The following is a 21,454-nucleotide window of genomic DNA, read 5'->3' as shown; positions in this document are numbered from 1 at the left end:
CCCCCTTACGACATTTTAGCAAAAACTGTTTTTCTTAAAAAATGCATTTTCTTACATTTACGGGTTTAGTCGGGACTCCTGATGACGTTTTGAGACATCTCCTACAACTAAAGCACCAGAATTGTGCTGCTGAAGCAAGTCCGTTTTTTGGAATTTTTACGACAGGGTCCCCCCTTACGACATTTTAGCAAAAAATGTTTTTCTTAAAAAATGCATTTTCTTACATTTACGGGTTTAGTCGGGACTCCTGATGACGTTTTGAGACATCTCCTACAACTACAGCACCAGAATCGTGCTGCTGAAGAAAGTCCGTTTTTTGGCATTTTTACGACAGGGTCCCCCCTTACGACATTTTAGCAAAAAATGTTTTTCTTAAAAAATGCATTTTCTTACATTTTCTTACATTTACGGGTTTAGTCGGGACTCCTGATGGCGTTTTGAGACATCTCCTACAACTACAGCACCAGAATTGTGCTGCTGAAGCAAGTCCGTTTTTTGTAATTTTTACGACAGGGTCCCCCCTTACGACATTTTAGCAAAAAATGTTTTTCTTAAAAAATGCATTTTCTTACATTTACGGGTTTAGTCGGGACTCCTGATGACGTTTTGAGACATCACCTACAACTACAGCACCAGAATTGTGCTGCTGAAGCATGTCCGTTTTTTTGAATTTTTTTACGACATTTTGCAAAATATTTTTTTTTCCCGTGAAATATGCATTTTCTTTTAATTTCTTCCATTTTCGGGTTTTGTCGGGACTCCTGATGACGTTTTGAGACATTTCCTAAAACTACAGCACCAGAATTGTGCTGCTGAAGCAAGTCCGTTTTTTTGATTTTTTTTTACGACATTTTGCAAAATATTTTTTTTCCGTTAAATATGCATTTTCTTCTCATTTCTTCCATTTTCGGGTTTAGTCGGGACTCCTGATGACATTTTGAGACATCTCCTACAACTACAGCACCAGAATTGTGCTGCTGAAACAAGTCCGTTTTTTGGAATTTTTACGACAGGGTCCCTCCCCCCTTACGACATTTTAGCAAAAAATGTTTTTCGTAAAAAATGCATTTTCTTACATTTACGGATTTAGTCGGGACTCCTGATGACGTTTTGAGACATCTCCTACAACTACAGCACCAGAATTGTGCTGCTGAAGCAAGTCCGTTTTTTGGAATTTTTACGACATTTTAGCAAAAAATGTTTTTCGTAAAAAATGCATTTTCTTCCTTTTTTTTTACATTTAGGGTTTAGTCTGGACTCCTGATGACGTTTTGAGACATCTCCTACAACTACAGCACCAGAATTGTGCTGCTGAAGCAAGTCCGTTTTTTGGAATTTTTTTTACGACATTTTAGCAAAAAATGTTTTTCGTAAAAAATGCATTTTCTTACATTTTCGGGTTTAGTCGGGACTCCTGATGACGTTTTGAGACATCTCCTACAACTACAGCACCAGAATTGTGCTGCTGAAGCAAGTCCGTTTTTTTGAATTTTTTTTACGACATTTTGTAAAATATTTTTTTTCCGTAAAATATGCATTTTCTTCCAATTTCTTCCATTTTCGGGTTTAGTCGGGACTCCTGATGACGTTTTGAGACATCTCCTACAACTACAGCACCAGAATTGTGCTGCTGAAGCAAGTCCGTTTTTTGGAATTTTTTTTACGACATTTTGCAAAATATTTTTTTCCCGTAAAATATGCATTTTCTTCTAATTTCTTCCATTTTCGGGTTTAGTCGGGACTCCTGATGACGTTTTGAGACATCTCCTACAACTACAGCACCAGAATTGTGCTGCTGAAGCAAGTCCGTTTTTTGGAATTTTTACGACAGGGTCCCCCCTTACGACATTTTAGCAAAAAATGTTTTTCGTAAAAAATGCATTTTCTTACATTTTCGGGTTTAGTCGGGACTCCTGATGACGTTTTGAGACATCTCCTACAACTACAGCACCAGAATTGTGCTGCTGAAGCAAGTCCGTTTTTTTAAATTTTTTTTACGGCATTTTGCAAAATATTTTTTTTCCGTAAAATATGCATTTTCTTCCAATTTCTTCCATTTTCGGGTTTAGTCGGGACTCCTGATGACGTTTTGAGACATCTCCTACAACTACAGCACCAGAATTGTACTGCTGAAGCAAGTCCGTTTTTTGGCATTTTTACGACAGGGTCCCCCCTTACTACATTTTAGCAAAAAATGTTTTTCTTAAAAAATGCATTTTCTTACATTTACGGGTTTAGTCGGGACTCCTGATGACGTTTTGAGACATCTCCTACAACTACAGCACCAGAATTATGCTGCTAAAGCAAGTCCATTTTTTGGAATTTTTACGACATTTTAGCAAAAAATGTTTTTCGTAAAAAATGCATTTTCTTACATTTTTAGGTTTGTCGGGACTCCTGATGACGTTTTGAGACATCTCCTACAACTACAGCACCAGAATTGTGCTGCTGAAGCAAGTCCATTTTTTGGAATTTTTACGACAGGGTCCCCCCTTACGACATTTTAGCAAAAAATGTTTTTCGTAAAATATGCATTTTCTTACATTTTCTTACATTTACGGGTTTAGTCGGGACTCCTGATGACGTTTTGAGACATCTCTTACAACTACAGCACCAGAATTGTGCTGCTGAAGCAAGTCCGTTTTTTGTAATTTTTACGACAGGGTCCCCCCTTACGACATTTTAGCAAAAAATGTTTTTCTTAAAAAATGCATTTTCTTACATTTACGGGTTTAGTCGGGACTCCTGATGACGTTTTGAGACATCACCTACAACTACAGCACCAGAATTGTGTTGCTGAAGCATGTCCGTTTTTTTGAATTTTTTTACGACATTTTGCAAAATATTTTTTTTTCCCGTGAAATATGCATTTTCTTTTAATTTCTTCCATTTTCGGGTTTTGTCGGGACTCCTGATGACGTTTTGAGACATTTCCTAAAACTACAGCACCAGAATTGTGCTGCTGAAGCAAGTCCGTTTTTTGGAATTTTTACGACAGGGTCCCCCCTTACGACATTTTAGCAAAAAATGTTTTTCTTAAAAAATGCATTTTCTTACATTTTCTTACATTTACGGGTTTAGTCGGGACTCCTGATGACGTTTTGAGACATCTCCTACAACTACAGCACCAGAATTGTGCTGCTGAAGCAAGTCCGTTTTTTTGATTTTTTTTTACGACATTTTGCAAAATATTTTTTTTCCGTTAAATATGCATTTTCTTCTCATTTCTTCCATTTTCGGGTTTAGTCGGGACTCCTGATGACATTTTGAGACATCTCCTACAACTACAGCACCAGAATTGTGCTGCTGAAACAAGTCCGTTTTTTGGAATTTTTACGACAGGGTCCCCCCTTACGACATTTTAGCAAAAAATGTTTTTCTTAAAAAATGCATTTTCTTACATTTTCTTACATTTACGGGTTTAGTCGGGACTCCTGATGACGTTTTGAGACATCTCCTACAACTACAGCACCAGAATTGTGCTGCTGAAGCAAGTCCGTTTTTTTGATTTTTTTTTACGACATTTTGCAAAATATTTTTTTTCCGTTAAATATGCATTTTCTTCTCATTTCTTCCATTTTCGGGTTTAGTCGGGACTCCTGATGACGTTTTGAGACATCTCCTACAACTACAGCACCAGAATTGTGCTGCTGAAACAAGTCCGTTTTTTGGAATTTTTACGACAGGGTCCCCCCTTACGACATTTTAGCAAAAAATGTTTTTCGTAAAAAATGCATTTTCTTACATTTACGGATTTAGTCGGGACTCCTGATGACGTTTTGAGACATCTCCTACAACTACAGCACCAGAATTGTGCTGCTGAAGCAAGTCCGTTTTTTGAAAAAAAATTTCTAAAAAAAAAGTTTTCCCAAAAAAAGCATTTTATGCCATTTTTAGGTTTTGTAGGGACTCCTGATGACGTTTTGAGACATCTCCTACAACTACAGCACCAGAATTGTGCTGCTGAAGCAAGTCCGTTTTTTGGAATTTTTACGACAGGGTCCCCCCTTACTACATTTTAGCAAAAAAATTTTTTCTTAAAAAATGCATTTTCTTACATTTACGGGTTTAGTCGGGACTCCTGATGACGTTTTGAGACATCTCCTACAACTACAGCACCAGAATTGTGCTGCTAAAGCAAGTCCATTTTTTGGAATTTTTACGACATTTTAGCAAAAAATGTTTTTCGTAAAAAATGCATTTTCTTACATTTTTAGGTTTGTCGGGACTCCTGATGACGTTTTGAGACATCTCCTACAACTACAGCACCAGAATTGTGCTGCTGAAGCAAGTCCATTTTTTGGAATTTTTACGACAGGGTCCCCCCTTACGACATTTTAGCAAAAAATGTTTTTCGTAAAATATGCATTTTCTTACATTTTCTTACATTTACGGGTTTAGTCGGGACTCCTGATGACGTTTTTAGACATCTCCTACAACTACAGCACCAGAATTGTGCTGCTGAAGCAAGTCCGTTTTTTGGAATTTTTTGTAAGGGTTCCCCCTTACGACATTTTAGCAAAACATTTTTTTTTTTGTAATTTAGTGTTAAAAAGGTAATAATGTACTGTACTGTACATATTAATTTGCCACCGCCATCATCACCACCGTGCACTTACATTATGCGAGGGTGCTCTCGGTCCATTTGAACTTTTAATAGGATCCAAAGTGCACGACCTTTGACTGAACATCACACTGTGAAATTGGATTGTGGACTTTTTTGATGTTATTATCAAATCACACAGCATGTGAGAGTTAGCAGGCACACTTCCACTTTTCCCACTGCTCTATATCTAAGGGTGACCAGATCCCAATTCAGCAGGGGCCTCGTGTTATGTTGTGCTTATGCACAAAAACCTGGCGTACGTCCTTTTTTCCATGGTAAAGATGAAAGGTATGGAGACCGAACTTGACGTTGAATTGTGCGCTGTTTCACTCCAGGTTCGTTCTTCACATACTCACATTTGCTTTGCCGACATTTCAACAATGTAAAATAGATCGCGGCGAGGACACACAATGCACTTTTTGGCCAATGCGTTTACCGTAATTTCCGGACTATAAGGCGCATTTAAAATCCTTTTTTATTTCTCAGTGCGCCTTACACAGTTGCGCCTAATGTAATGAACAAGTTTGGTTGAGCTTACCCACCTCGAGGCTATTTTATTTGGTACATGGTGTAATTATAAGTGTGAGCAGTAGATGGCAGTCAAACATAAGAGATACGTGTAGCCTGCACTATGATGGGTTTTAAGTAAACAACAGCAACATTTGAAATGTTCCGTTGAAAATATAGAACATTAGACACGGCGCTCAAAAATCTATCCAAATGTTTTAGCACGACTTTGGTCAGCTATGAAGCCGCACCGCTTGAAGGATTGTCGGCGCATTAAACATACCACTATTATTATGGTGTGTGTATAAGGTAAGACATTATCTGGCGTTTTGTTTCGCAATATTATGCAACTTTTCTTAACTTCTGGTACCTGCTGATCTGTATTTGGGATCTGCATGAGTCCTGAAAAACGGTGTGTCTGCCTTTGTAGTTAATAAGCTTCTTCTTTTTCTCTATCTTCTTGTTATGTGACATTCATCCTCCGCTGTTGCCATTTCTAATATAAAGTAGTGTCAAGTTCTCACTTATATCTGTCAGTAAACTTGCCATGAAAGCGCTAAAACATACCGGTGTAGTGAGTTTACATTATTCACCCAAGGAAGTTTAGTTATGAGAGAGTTCCGGTCGAACGGTTTTTCACGGGACACATTTCCGGTGTGGTTGTTTCCGGATGAGGAGATGCTGCTCCATTATTGATTTGATTTTATTTCGTGTAGACCGCAATATGACTCAAGTAAACAACACCAACATTGTATATGCTCCATTGAAAATATAGAACATTACACACGGCGCTCAAAAATCTATCAAAATGTTTTAGTAGGACTTTGGTCAGCTATGAAACTGCACCGCTTGATGGATTGTACTGTGCTTCAACATAGGAGTATTATTATGCTGTGTGTATAAGGTAAGACATATTTTCTGGTGTTTTGTTTGGCAATATTATGCAAAAGCAACTTTTCTTACCCTCTGGTACCTGAAAATGTGTGCAGGTCCGCCTTTGTAGTCCGTGCCGACACCGTAGTCGATAAGCTTCTTCTTTTTCTCCACCTTCTTGTTATGGGACATCCATCCTCTGCTGTTGCCATTTCTAATAAAAAGCAGTGTAAAGTTATTACTTATTTCAGTCAGTAAACTCGCCATGAAAGCCCTAAAACATACCGGTGTAGTGAGTTACCATTATTCACCCAAGGAACTTTAGTTATTAGAGTTCTGGTCGGACGGTTTTTTCACGGGACACATTTCTGGTGTTGTTGTTTCTGGATGAGGAGATGCTGCTCCGTTATTGATTGAAGTAAAGTCTGAATGTCATTAAAACAGTTAGCTCCATCTTTTGACACTTCACAACAAAGATGACGGGGAGAAGACGCTGCCGAAGGTGAGCCACGTAAATAAGACCGCCCACAAAACGGCTTGAAGATGATGTGTAAAACATCATCTATGCAACATTTTGAGCAAAGAACCACCATTACATGTTATGTAGACCCCAAGGAAGTCTTTTACATTTAGAAAAAAATATATATATTATGACTCCTTTAATGCGCCTTATAATCCGGTGCGCCTTATATATGAAAAAAAGATCCAAAATAGAGCATTCATCGGCAGTGCTCCTTATAATCCGGTGTGCCCTATGGTCCGGAAAATACGGTAATGCTTTATATCAATATTTGTGAGGATGTTTACCAATTTATCTAGGCCAGAGGTGTCAAAGTCATTTTAGATCGGGGGCCACATTGAGAAAAATCTACTCCCAAGTGGGCCGGACTGGTAAAATCACGGCACGATAACTTCAAAATAAAGACAACTTCAGATTGTTTTCTTTGTTTAAAAATAGAATTTCTCAAAAATAAACAAATCGTGTTGTTTTTTTAAAACTTACATGTTGCAGTTAATAGTGTTCTACCTTTAATTGTCGTTATTTATACTTTCTGAATAAATGACGTGATAATGTTCATCAGTCAACTCATTGGTGTTCATTTTCAATCTAACAAGATACAAAAAAAAATATCAAAATCAAATTACAGGATGTTATTTATGTAGTTTGCTCATTTTCTTCGACTGTTGCACTAACATCATGTGTTTTATTTTTTTTGTACATACTGTATGTAGCATCATCTACAAAGAATTGCCATTGCCACATCTAGTGGACACATTTAAAACAGCAGTTTCTTTCATACAAAAATGTCAGCTCATTTGTATACTTAGCAAATTCATCCGGATAGAACCTGTTCACGGGCCTGATCCCTTTCATCTCAGCGATCGTATTTGTCACGTTTCACGTGTCAGGTAAAGCGCAATGAATGACTCCGCTTCCTAGTGTAAGAGTGAGCTTTTAGAAGTGTGCCATGACAGCAGACTCTCTAATCGGTGATTAAAAGAGCTGAAAGTCTTCCAGAGATGGGCACAGTCTACACTACCTGCTGTCTGAGGCGAGTGCACAGCATCCTGCGTGACCAACAACACCCTGCTCCTCACCTGCGGCCCTCAGGTAGAAGGAACAGGTCTATACGTGCCAGGACAACTTGCCAACAGCTCGTCTGTATCCTCAGGCAGTGACCCTCTCTCACATCCCACCCATGAACTGCAACGTCTAATTATCACTTCTATTGATCCGCCCTTTATACTGTACACTGCATCCGGAAAGTATTCACAGCGCTTCATTTTTTGCCACATTTTGCTATGTTACAGCCTTATTCTAAAATGGTATCCATTCATTTTCGTCCTCAAAACTCTGCGTTTCTGGGTGTTGTTGATAAATGCAACAACACCCAGAAACGCCGCCGGCTTCGCTCGGCCCGAGCTCATCTAAGATGGACTGATTGGTTGGAATCTGCGCTTTTGCATGATATACTAGTTACTACGGTAATCTTCTCAGAAAGCATGTCGTTTCAAAGTCGTATTTGTGTTGGTACTGCATCAAAAAGCGACATCAGTGTGTAAAGGATATCACCACATGGACTCAGGAACACTTCAGAAAACCACTGTCGGTAACTACAGTTGGTCGCTACATCTGTAAGTGCAAGTTAAAACTCTACAATGCAAAGCGAATGCCATTTATCAACAACACCCAGAAACGCCGCCGGCTTCGCTCGGCCCGAGCTCATCTAAGATGGACTGATTGGTTGGAATCTGCGCTTTTGCGTGATATACTAGTTACTACGGTAATCTTCTCAGAAAGCACGTAGTTTCAAAGTTGTATTTGTGTTGGTACTGCGTCAAAAAGCGACATCGGTGTGTAAAGGATATCACCACATGGACTCAGGAACACTTCAGAAAACCACGGTCAGTAACTACAGTTCGCCGCTACATCTGTAAGTGCAAGTTAAAACTCTACAATGCAAAGCGAATGCCATTTATCAACAACACCCAGAAACGCCGCCGGCTTCGCTCGGCCCGAGCTCATCTAAGATGTACTGATGCAAACTGGAAAAGTGTTCTGTGGTCTGACAAGTCCACATTTCAAGTTGTTTTTGGAAACTGTGGACGTCGTGTCCTCCGGTCCAAAGAGGAAAAGAACCATCCGGATTGTTCTAGGCGCAAAGTTGAAAACCCAGCGTCTGTAATTGTATGGAAAACTTGTTTTGTTTAGTTTTGAATGTATGTTTTTATTGTTTTGTTTTTGAATGTATTATATTCTGTTTTTATATGTTTAAATGGTCTGCAATAAAGATTGATGATATGGGGGTGTATTAGTGGGTAACTTACACGTTTGTGAAGGCACCATTCATGCTGAAAGGTACATACAGCTTTTGGAGCAACAAAAGTTGCCATCCAAGCGACGTCTTTTTCATGGCCGCCCCTTCTTATTTCAGTAAGATATCGCCGAGCCACATTCTGCACGTGTTACAACAGCGTGGCTTCGTAGTAAAAGAGTGCGGGTACTAGACTGGCCTGCCTGTAGTACGAACTGTGCTCTGTAAATAAACTCGCCTTGCCGACCGTTTTCTGTCGTGGACGACGACAATTTCAATCAACTACAAGTTCAAAAAAAGGCATGAACATTTCCCTCTTTTGGGTATTGAAAAAATGTATGGAACGGCGCCGCTCAAGTACCGATCCATACCAGACTGTGAATGTTGTGCATCGTTCGTGGCACCCTTTGTGTTGACGCCGTGTTTCATGGGTCAGGATTGCACCACCTAAGGCATTTTTGCTACATGGTTACTATGCAGTGTGTGTGTTATTCACTATGACAATGACAATAAATGCATTGAACTGAATACAAATCATGTTAGAGTAAATGAATACTTCTCTGATTTGAGGGCGAAGGCTTGTTCATGTGTCCTGTGATGAACTGGCGGCCAGTCTCGGGTGTAGGCCGGGGGTCAGCAACCCGCGTCTCTTTAGCACCGCCCTCGTGGCTCCCTGGACCTCTTTCAGAGATGTGTGGAAATGGAAAAAGATGAAGAAAATTGTTATTAGAATATATTTTGTGTAGGAGAACAAACATGACACAAACCTTCCTAATTGTTAGAAGTCCCACTGTTTATGTTCAACATGCTTCACTGATGAGAGGATTTAGCAAGCACTGTTTTGTCCTACTCATTTCAGCCATCCTTGAACTCATTGTTGTTTGTTTACATGTACAACTTTCTCCGACGCTGCCACAGAAAGACGTGTTTTATGCCACTTCTGCTTTGTCTCATTTTGTCCACCAAACGTTCTACGCTGTGCGTGAATGCACAAAAGGTGAGCTTTGTTGATGTTATTGACTTGTTGGAGTGCTAATCAGGCATATTTGGTCAGAGCATGACTGCAAGCTAACATGCTATTTAAGATAGCTGTATGTACATATTGCATCATTATGACTCGTTTGTAGGAATATTTGAGCTCATTTAATTTCCTTTACTTATGTCCTCTGTGCATTTCATTTATATTTGCATGTCTCATGACACATGATCTGTACGTAATGTTGGCTGCATTTCTGATAGTTGTTTGTGCGCCATGTTGTTCCAGACCACAGCAAACGTTGTAAAGATTGTAATAAATCCATTAGAAGAAGACAGCCTGCCTTTTCCTTTAACTTGGACACACACATTTATACCTTTGACCCTTATGAGCCAGTCATTTCCAGAAGTTATCTCATCATGTGAGAAGCCTCCATTTAAATAACATATTATTATTTCATCTTAATAGATTAAAAATGAACACCAATGAGTTGACTGATGAACATTATCACATCATTTCATCAGAAAGTATACATATCGACAAATAAAGGTAGAATACTATTAACCGCAACATGTAAGTGTAAAAAAAAAAAACATTATGATTTGTACATTTTCAGAATGTGCTTGCTCTATTTTTAACAAAGAAAAAAACTAACAATCTGAAGTTGTCTTTATTTTTAAGTTATCGTGCCTTGATTTGACCAGTCCGGCCCACTTGGGAGTAGATTTTTGTCCATGTGGCCCCCGATCTAAAATGAGTTTGACACTTCTACATTAGAACTTAGGAATAATGGATTGGTAGGTTCATCGTAGCCAGCCTTGTGTATTATTCTAATGACCCTTTTTTCAAGTTGAATTATTGAGCCTGTGTTTGTTCTAGAAACATTTCCCCAAAGTTCAACACAGTATGTTAGATATGGAAAAATAAAAGAATAATATAACTACAGCTATGGAATATTTTAGTAATAGAGTATTCTATCGAATATCTCGATCGATTAATCGAATAAATCATCATTTTGTTTAATTATACACGTTAAGATGTGCCCTCAATTATTGTGGTTGGCCTAATCGTCTTATTTCCTAAACGCCTGTTTTCATGATTGAAGGCTGACACGCACAGCTAAAAATGTGTATGTGCTAATAAAAACAGGTGCGCTCACAGCCCTATGTGCTGTGTGGTGTGACCGCATAAACAAAGTTCTTGTCTCTCGTGCGTTTTTGATGATTATCATACGGTGCCGTTTAAAGGTTTTCTAAACTGGAGCGTACTTAAAAGAGCGGTGTCGTGCAGTGCAAGGGGGGGATGATCTGTGACGTAAACACGCTGTGCAACAACTAAACAGTCTGTGCGAAACGTGAGCTTTGACTACTGTTTAGTGAACCAGGCAAAATGCAGTGAAAAAAAATATATATACGACACCTCGAGGCAGCAACAATTCCTCCAATGTATTTTGTAATCCAATTACTCAAGGAATCATGTGCAGATATTTCTTATTCAGCATGTGTCTTACTTTATATAAAGAATAGCAATGGATTTGGATGTTTTTAGAATAGAAAGTACTTTATTGATCCCTCGGGGAAATTCAGCACCACAGTTCGCTCACAATAAAAATAAACACTAAGGTATTTTTTACATGTGAATAATATAAATACAGTCTATTATACAGCATTATTCACTTGTGAATAATATAAATACAGTCTATTATACAGCATTATTCACTTGTGAATCATATAAATACAGTCTATTATACACAGTGTTGGGTTAGTTACTGAAAACCAGTAACTAGGTACGGTTACTAGTTACTTTATTTCAAAAGCAACTCAGATACTAACTCAGTTACTTACACCAAAAAGTAATGCGTTATTGTGAAAAGTAACTATTTAGTGACTTGTTTTTTTCTTCTTCTTTTTTTAAAGCTACCATTAATGCCCTTTAAGCCTTCATTTAAGTACTGTTATTGCACTGGAGAATAATACAATCTGTTGATCAGCGCTAGGAATTTTCAAAATGGGGTCCCAGGGACCCCATCAAGTCATAAAAATGGGGTCCTACAGTAAATTTTTGGGGTCCCACTTTTTGGTAAGCGTTTTGACAACAAAAAAGATAAACGTATGCATTATCCTGTTATATCTCACATTATATATTGTGTTTTGGAAAAAGGTTGTCATAAACGTTACTTCATTCATAAAAAAAATAATAAAGAAAGAAAACAAATTTGTATACATATGTAAATGTATTCAGTTATAAACATTCATTCACTTTCTTCTTTCCTTCATGGATCTAAACTTTACCGCTGCTGGTAGTTTTTTCTATGTTTGTATTGAATAAGTTGTAGGTGTATTTATTTCAGTATAAAAGTGTAAAAAGTGTTTTGCTTGGGTCATGAAATGATGATAATGGTGTGCCAGGGCATACAAACATTTGATATTTAACGCTTCAATCTCTGGAGTCTACATCAACTTCAGATCTATCCCTCATTTCAAAATGTTTTAGTTATGTTGTTTTTTTGTTTGTTTGTTTTCCGCCCTTTTTTTGTCAAACAAAACTATGTTTTTAATGGCAAACACACAAAATATGCAAAATCTTCCACCAGAAATATTTTTCAAAGTGGAATATTTGATGTGAAGTAATGTGAACCTTGGATAGGTCAATCATTCATAATAACATTGATTTTGATTCAATATTATGTTTTGAGCAATGACAGTTTGAAATAAATGGATTAACGTGGACCCCGATTTAAACAAGTTGAAAAACTTATTGAGGTGTTACCATTTAGTGGTCAATTGTACGGAATATGTACTGTACTGTGCAATCTATGAATAAAAGTCTCAATCAATCAATCCACTCCCTCGCTCTCTCTGTCCCTCCCTCACGAATGCTGCTGCGTGTGCACAATTAGTTTTGTTTTTAACCCCATCTTAACCCTGAACGTACATTGAAAATATATGCAACCCTGCCGGACATTTGAGGCATTTAAGAAACTCCGCCCGGACAGCCCCGCAAAAGAAGACACATGGTCAGTCTAGAATATCTCCATGTTAAGAAACTCGGCTTCAGCTCCACCATGATGTCTTGTAAGTAAACACAGACACGCCCCCCTCCACACACACACACTTACATGTCTTGCCTACTTTGTGTGGACCCACGTTTGGTTAGTGGGTTGTGAGGGCCCCCCTTTCCACTATAGCTAGAATGATGAAAACATATATATCTAGCCCTAGATGGGAGTAGAGAGTTGCAACTAGGGATGTCAGATAATGGCTTTTTGCCGATATCCAATATTCCGATATTGTCCAACTCTTTAATTACCGATACCGATATCAACCGATACCGATATATGCAGTTGTGGAATTAACACATTATTATGCCTAATTTGGACAACCAGGTATGGTGAAGATAAGGTACTTTTAAAAAAAATAAAATAAAATAAGATAAATAAATTCAAAACATTTTCTTGAATAAAAAAGAAAGTAAAACAATATAAAAACAGTTACATAGAAACTAGTAATTAATGAAAATGAGTAAAATTAACTGTTAAAGGTTAGTACTATTAGTGGAGCAGCAGCACGCACAATCATGTGTGCTTACGGACTGTATCCCTTGCAGACTGTATTGATATGTATTGATATATAATGTAGGAAGCAGAATATTAATAACAAAAAAGAAACAACCCTTTTGTGTGAATGAGTGTGAATGGGGAGGGAGGTTTTTTGGGTTGGTGCACTAATTGTAAGTGTAACTTGTGTTTTTACGTTGATTTAATAAAAAAAAAAACAACAAAAAACAACAACAACAACAAAAAACGATACCGATAATTTAAAAAATGATACCGATAATTTCCGATATTACATTTTAAAGCATTTATCGGACATCCCTAGTTGCAACCTCACTTCAGAATGCAAAACACACAAAGTAAAAAAAATATTTTACTTTTGTAGTTGTGAGGACCAGGCAAATGTCCTCACAAGTCAAAAGATCCTCACAGAAAGGGTGCTTTATCAAGTGTATGTCCACAAGTGCACACACACACACACACACACACACACACACACACACACACACACACACACACACACACACACACACACACACACACACACACACACACACACACACACACACACACACACACACACACACACACACAGCGCCTCTTCTCTTGTCACCGTTGTGACACAGGAAGAATGAAGTTAAGTTCAAGTTAAAGTACCAATGATTGTCACACACACACTAGGTGTGGTGACATTTGTCCTCTGCATTTGACCCATCCCCTCAGGGAGCAGTGGGCAGCAGCGGCGCCGCGCCCGGGAATCATTCAGAAGGACTACTAGTTACTTTGTAACGCGTTAGTCCCAACACTGATTATACAGCATTATTCACATGTCAATAACATAAATACAGTCTATTATACAGCATCATTCACATTTGAATAATATAAATACATTTAAGTACTGTTTTCCCTTGAACATCACAAATGAGTTTGACATTTGAAGTTAATTGCTGACATGAATGGACTTTTCCAGCATATTATGTGTGTATGACTTTCACCTGTGTAATAGAATGACTTCATGCAACTTTTCTCGGAGGACAATTGAACACTCACCTACCGAAAATGCAAACTTCGTCGCTGCTCGGTGACCTTCGTCTAGCGGCAGAATGTCTCTCTCGTCGTGTTGATGTAAATGAGAAGGAATGAATGACATTGGAACAAATACCAGCGCTGACATGATAGGAGGCGTGTTAGCTAGCAAGCTGTTGTATTCTGATGACGTGCTAGCGTCACTTCCGCTGGGACGACACCGGAGCGGTTAAAAAACGTGACTTTCATTTATAATAATTGAATGGTGTATGTTCAAATAACCCTCCTCGGCCTTATAATTGTTACAAGTCGCGCTGTTGACATCTTTTCTTGGGAAATGGAGTCGACTCCAGGGGGTCTTTCCGCGGGCTCTGCCATTTTGAAATATGACGTCACGACGCGACGTCATCACCACCCGGAAGTGTGGATCTTCTTCTTCTTCTTCTTTTGTTTTTATAGCAGGTTGGCAAGCAACCTTCTGGTGTGCATTACCGCCACCTACTGACATGGAGTGTGGACCACTTCTAGAGATCACCTTAGCACAGACCTGGGCAAATGAACGTCCGGGGGCCACATGCGGCCCTTTAAAGGCCTACTGAAAGCCACTACCAGCGACCACGCAGTCTGATAGTTTATATATCAATGATGAAATCTTAACATTGCAACACATGCCAATACAGCCGGGTTAACTTATAAAGTGACATTTTAAATTTGCCGCTAAACTTCCGGTTCGAAACGCCTCTGAGGATGACGTATGCGCGTGACGTAGACCGGGGAACACGGGTATGCCTTCCACATTGAAGCCAATACGAAAAAGCTCTGTTTTCATTTCATAATTCCACAGTATTCTGGACATCTGTGTTCGTGAATCTGTTTCAATCATGTTCATTGCATTATGGAGAAGGAAGCTGAGCAAGCAAAGAAGAAAGTTGTCGGTGCGAAATGGACGTATTTTTCGAACGTAGTCAGCCACAACAGTACACAGCCGGCGCTTCTTTGTTTACATTCCCGAAAGATGCAGTCAAGATGGAAGAACTCGGATAACAGAGACTCTAACCAGGAGGACTTTTGACTTCGATACACAGACGCCTGTAGAGAACTGGGACAACACAGACTCTTACCAGGATTACTTTGATTTGGATGACAAAGACGCAGACGTGCTTCTGTGAGTATGCAGCTTTGGCTTCTAAACATTTGATCGCTTGACCGTATGTGCGCAACTTTTTTTTGCGTATGTACGTAACTTTTTTAAAATATATAAGCTTTATGAACCTTGGGTTAGGTGAACGGTCTTTTGGGCTGAGTGATTGTGTGTGTTGATCAGGTGTTTGAATTGTATTGGCGTGTTCTATGGAGCTAGGAGCTAGCATAGGAGCTAGGAGCTAGCATAACACGTACCGTACCGTACGTGCGCGTCACGTACGTAACTTTTTAAAAATATATAAGCTTTATGAACCTTGGGTTAGGTGAACGGTCTTTTGGGCTGAGTGATTGTGTGTGTTGATCAGGTGTTTTAATTGTATTGGCGTGTTCTATGGAGCTAGGAGCTAGCAGAGGAGCTAGGAGCTAGCATAACAAACACGCAGGTGTTATTATGCAGGATTAATTTGTGGCATATTAAATATAAGCCAGGTTGTGTTGTGGCTAATAGAGTATATATATGTCTTGTGTTTATTTACTGTTGTAGTCATTCCCAGCTGAATATCAGGTACCGTGAGTATGCAGCCTTGGCTGCTAAACATTCGATAACTTGACCGTATGTGCACGTCACGTACGTAACTTTTAAAAAATATATAAGCTTTATGAACCTTGGGTTAGGTGAACGGTCTTTTGGGCTGAGTGATTGTGTGTGTTGATCAGGTGTTTGAATTGTATTGGCGTGTTCTATGGAGCTAGGAGCTAGCAGAGGAGCTAGGAGCTAGCATAACAAACACGCAGGTGTTTTTATGCAGGATTAATTTGTGTCATATTAAATATAAGCCTGGTTGTGTTGTGGCTAATAGAGTATATATATGTCTTGTGTTTATTTACTGTTGTAGTCATTCCCAGCTGAATATCAGGTCACCCCCGGCTCTCACAGCATCTTCCCTATCTGAATAGCTTCAACTCCCCACTAGTCCTTCACTTGCACTTTACTCATCCACAAATCTTTCATCCTCGCTCAAATTAATGGGGAAATTGTCGCTTTCTCGGTCCGAATCTCTCTCACTTCATGCGGCCATCATTGTAAACAATAGGGAACTTTGCGTATATGTTCAACTGACTACGTCACGCTACTTCCGGTAGGTGCAAGCCTTTTTTTTATCAGATACCAAAAGTTGCAATCTTTATCGTCGTTGTTCTATACTAAATCCTTTCAGCAAAAATATGGCAATATCGCGAAATGATCAAGTATGACACATAGAATAGATCTGCTATCCCCGTTTAAATAAAAAAAATTCATTTCAGTAGGCCTTTAAGCTTTTCAATCTGAATAATATGAATAACATCATTAAAAGTTCAGTTAAAGTGCCAATGATTGTCACACACACACACCAGGTGTGGCAAAATTATTCTCTGCATTTGAACCATCACCCTTGATCACCCCCAGGGAGGTGAGGGGAGCAGTGAGCAGCAGCGGTGGCCGCGCCCGGGAATCATTTTGGTGATTCAACCCCCAATTCCAACCCTTGATGCTGAGTGCCAAGCAGGGAGGTAATGGCTCCCATGTTTATATAATAAAATACATGAATAAATCTTATTCATACACTCTTATTCATACACTCTTATTCATATAATCTTATTCATACACTCGTATTCATGCATTCTTATTCATACACTGTTATTCATATAATCTTATTCATATAATCTTATTCATACACTCTTATTCATATACTCTTATTCATCGTCGGCGGTCACTCGAAACGAGTATGACTGTCCTCCGTAGGAGGACGCCTGTGCGTGGAATCTTTTAATGTGGGGAGACTGGTGCACGGTCAGCCACCACACAGTCCTTGGCATTGAGCGGGCCAGGGTCCAGTGGCATGGAGACCAAGACGACTGGGGACCCGTCTTTGCTGCAGCCTTCATCCGCCTTCCCAGCCGTTGTGGTGCATTCCGCTGCCGCCATCTTCCGCCTGGTCCACCGTTGAGGCGGTTTTCACTATTCGCCCATAGCTGGGGTTATTTACCCATAGCTGGGACAGGGGTTGACTGGGCACCAGGGCATGTCCACACACCGGTGGGCCTGCATGCCCCGTCTCTGGGGCCCCCTGCTGCTCCGAGATCCCGTACAACTTAGCCTGGAACCGCGAGGTTCCAGTTACCGTGTGTGGCCACGAGGAGGCATGTACGAGTCTTGACAATGGAGAGGCTATGTACCGGCTGAGGAGGCTTATGCACTCGGCTCCTCTTTTCGCCCTCTGAGACAGAGGGCTAGCCGGCGGCACTAGCTGAAAGCAATGAGTATCAGGCAGAAGCAGCATGCAGCATAGCAAGCAAAAGCGGCATGCAGCATGCACTAACTACAGGTACTACTACTCCAAGGCTACTGCACTAGACGCATCACATCGCCCTGTGCGATGTTTTCTGCACACACACACACTCTTATTCATACACTCTTAGTCATACACTCTTATTCATACACTGTATTTCATACACTCTTATTCATGCATTCTTATTCATACACTGTTATTCATATAATCTTATTCATTGACTCTTATTCACACACTCTTAGTCATCCACTCTTATTCATACACTCTTAGTAATACACTGTTATTCATATACTCTTAAGCAATCGGGCAGTGACTAAACATCGGTGGCTTCACTGTGCGACACACAACACCGGAAATGTGTATCGTAAAAACCTGTAAGACCGGAAGTCTAACAAAAAATGTTCCGTGGGTGAATATATATATATATATATTTTTTTTAAAATAGGATCTAAACACAGCTTGTTGGGCGCTTGCCTCAGTCGCAGGTACTCGCTGTTCCTCTTGCTTAAATGACGGGGAGACTATAGACATGGTGTAAGTAGACGCAGCATTGGCGGTTGTGACGCGTGAAATTGGGCCGCCATCTTGAAGTGGTGACGAGGAGCCGGCGAGCAGCCTAAACTGACAGTTGACAGGTAGAAAACAAAGATGGTGTTCAGCGTTTTCCTGCTCAAATGAGCGGACTGTTGAAAATAGGAATCGGGGGGATTACTTTTCACAAGTAAGATTGAACATTAACGTACTATTGCTTGTATTTTGTGAAAAGAATATTAGCACAGAGTTGAGAAGGAGCAAAGATCTTCAATAGTACTGAAATCGTAGCCGCTAGCAAACAAGAGTATGACCCTAATAGAATTGTTTGTCAATTAAATTAAAAAATGTCATACTTTAATAATATAAAGTTGAAATAAATGAAGATAAAGATTGTAAAAGCCAACAGGGGTAAAAGTTAGGACCACAGTCCAGATTGTGTAGGGGTGAGGGGGGCGGGGGGTAATATATAATAAGATATAAAGTATAAGACAATACTTTCTTAACAGTATCATTGTAACCAGGAATAAGTCTTCAAGTAGCAATATACAAATACTAACATTGTTCGGTAAAACAATTTGGTTTTATTCTGAATCCAGTGAAACAGATCGGTGGTTGTAGCTGATATAAAGACTTTCAGGTGTTTATATATGTTTATGTTTAATTATTTGGCAGACGCTTTTATCCAAAGCGACATACATACAAAATACATATAAAACAATCACTGTAAACATGATCATTTAAGGGAAGAATGCAATACAAAGTGTCAAGACAGAATAAACTCTCTGCTGCTGCAGCAACAGAGTACATTGTGTGAAAATATGGCGATAACTTTGTTTCCTTAAGCTATCAGGCAGTGACTAAACATCGGAGGCTTCACTGTGCGACACACAACACCGGAAATGTGTCCCGTAAAAACCTGTCCGACCGGAAGTCTAACAAAAAAAGTTCCGTGGGTGAATACATATATATATTTTTAAATAGGATCTAAACAACTTGTTGGACGCTCGCTTCAGCCGCAGGTACTCGCTGTTCCTCTTGTCTAAACGCCGCCATGAGTCGCAGGACGGGGAGACGACAGGGCGCCGAAACAAGTTCGCTAGTTAGCATCCAGCTAGGTTACTTGTTGTCGCTTGCGTTCGCTCTCCTGTCCACAACGTTGAAGGCTTACTACGTTTCTGCTAATCATATTTGGATTAATACAATCCCAAAAATGTTAGTTCCCAACCAGTTGTAGTTCTAGAGCAGTTATTAGTAGCCAGCGGCTACATGACTGATATAAACATAGACATGTTCTAAGGGTACGCAGCATGGAGCGCTACTGCCTACTGGCGCTGACGAGACGCGGGGCCGCCATCTTGGAGTGGTGGTCCGCTCCACTCAGTGCAAGTCATTTGGCAGGAGCAATGAACTGTCAGCGCATTTAATTAATCTTACCTCACTGAATACCACTGATTTTCACCCACTTTTTTTGTCATACGTGTAGCTATGACAAAAGACACATGTTTTATTATTCATAGTCTGTTTAACAGTAATATAATATTCTTATATGCTACAAGTGACCAGACGTCCGAGATCAAAACTGGGAATATAAGCCCAGAGAAGGGGAGCTATTTTTAAGTTGAAGAAACAATATGATTAGGTTATATATACATGCTACATAAACAATGTATGAATACATTAGATATCTATATATCTTATAGACTGTATCTGTGCTATTGCAGCAGCAGAGTTTATTCTGTTTGACACTTTGTATTGATATTTTGTATTACATTCTTCCCTTAAATGATCATGTTTACAGTGATTGTTATATATGTATTATTTATGTATGTCGCTTTGGATAAAAGCATCTACCAAATAAACAAACATATATAAACACCTGAAAGTCTTTATATAAGCTAAAACCACAAATCTGTTTCACTGGATTCAGAATTATTATTATTATGGTTACTATTATGGTCATACTCTTGTTTGCTGGCGGCTACGATTTCAGTACTATTGAAGATCTTTGCTCCTTCTCAACTCTGCGGTAATATTCTTTTCACAAAACACAAGCAATAGTACGTTAATGTTCAATCTTGCTTGTGAAAAGTATTCCCCCGATTCCTATTTTCAACAGTCCGCTCATTTGAGCAGGAAATCGCTGAACACCATCTTTGTTTTCTACCTGTCAACTGTCAGTTTAGGCTGCTTGCCCGGCTCATCACCACTTCAAGATGGCGGCCCAATTTCTCGCGTCACAGCAGCCAATGCTGCGTCTACTTATAACATGTCTATGGATGTAAACAGTAGTCACAACACCGGCAGTGTATTTCCCGAGGAGGCGTGGCTATAGGATAGACACCGGAAGTGTATTTCCCGAGGAGGCGTGGCTACAAGACAGACACCAGAAGTGTATTTCCCGAGGAGGCGTGGCTACAGGACAGACACCAGAAGTGTATTTCCAGAGGAGGCGTGGCTATAGGATAATGTTGCTAACGTTTGCATGCTTGTCATAGAATTTTACATGACATTTTCAATGATGATAATGTTATTAAATTACCAAAAAACACATTAAATTGGACATGTCATTGTCAAAAATCTAAACAAAGTAGGTTGTTAGATGAAAATAAATCTAAAAGGTGAAATATAGCGAAGAAATTCACCCAATTGCAGGAAATGTAGTCTTGATTTTCAAAATGTCCTTTTGGGGCAGCACTTTGTGCTTATAGAAATGTTCCTCTTTTTTTCCCCCTCAAAAGGTGCTCACATGCCTGCCGTTTGGAAGTTGGAGTCGAAGAAAAGAAACACAGACTTAGCAATTTATCGATGACTGCAAATTTATTGAGTCCATTTTCATTTACCGTTCGATGGATTGACTTACTACTATCGGCCAGGTCCTATCAATCAATCACTCAAAAGTTTATTCATATAACCCTCAATCACAATTGTCTCAAAGGGCTGCACAAGCCTCAACAACATCCTGGGCTCAGATCCCACATCAGGGCAAGAAAAAACCTTGGAGGGTCCAACAATTGTACAAACATGTTTAATGCCCCTGGACATCGAATTTAATGCTTTTTATTCCCATTTCAGGCCTTCATTTTCGCAAAA

This window comes from Entelurus aequoreus, linkage group LG26 (genome assembly GCF_033978785.1).
Source record: "Entelurus aequoreus isolate RoL-2023_Sb linkage group LG26, RoL_Eaeq_v1.1, whole genome shotgun sequence".
In the NCBI taxonomy this organism is placed as follows: Eukaryota; Metazoa; Chordata; class Actinopteri; order Syngnathiformes; family Syngnathidae; genus Entelurus; species Entelurus aequoreus.
This window is presented reverse-complemented; position numbering follows the sequence as displayed.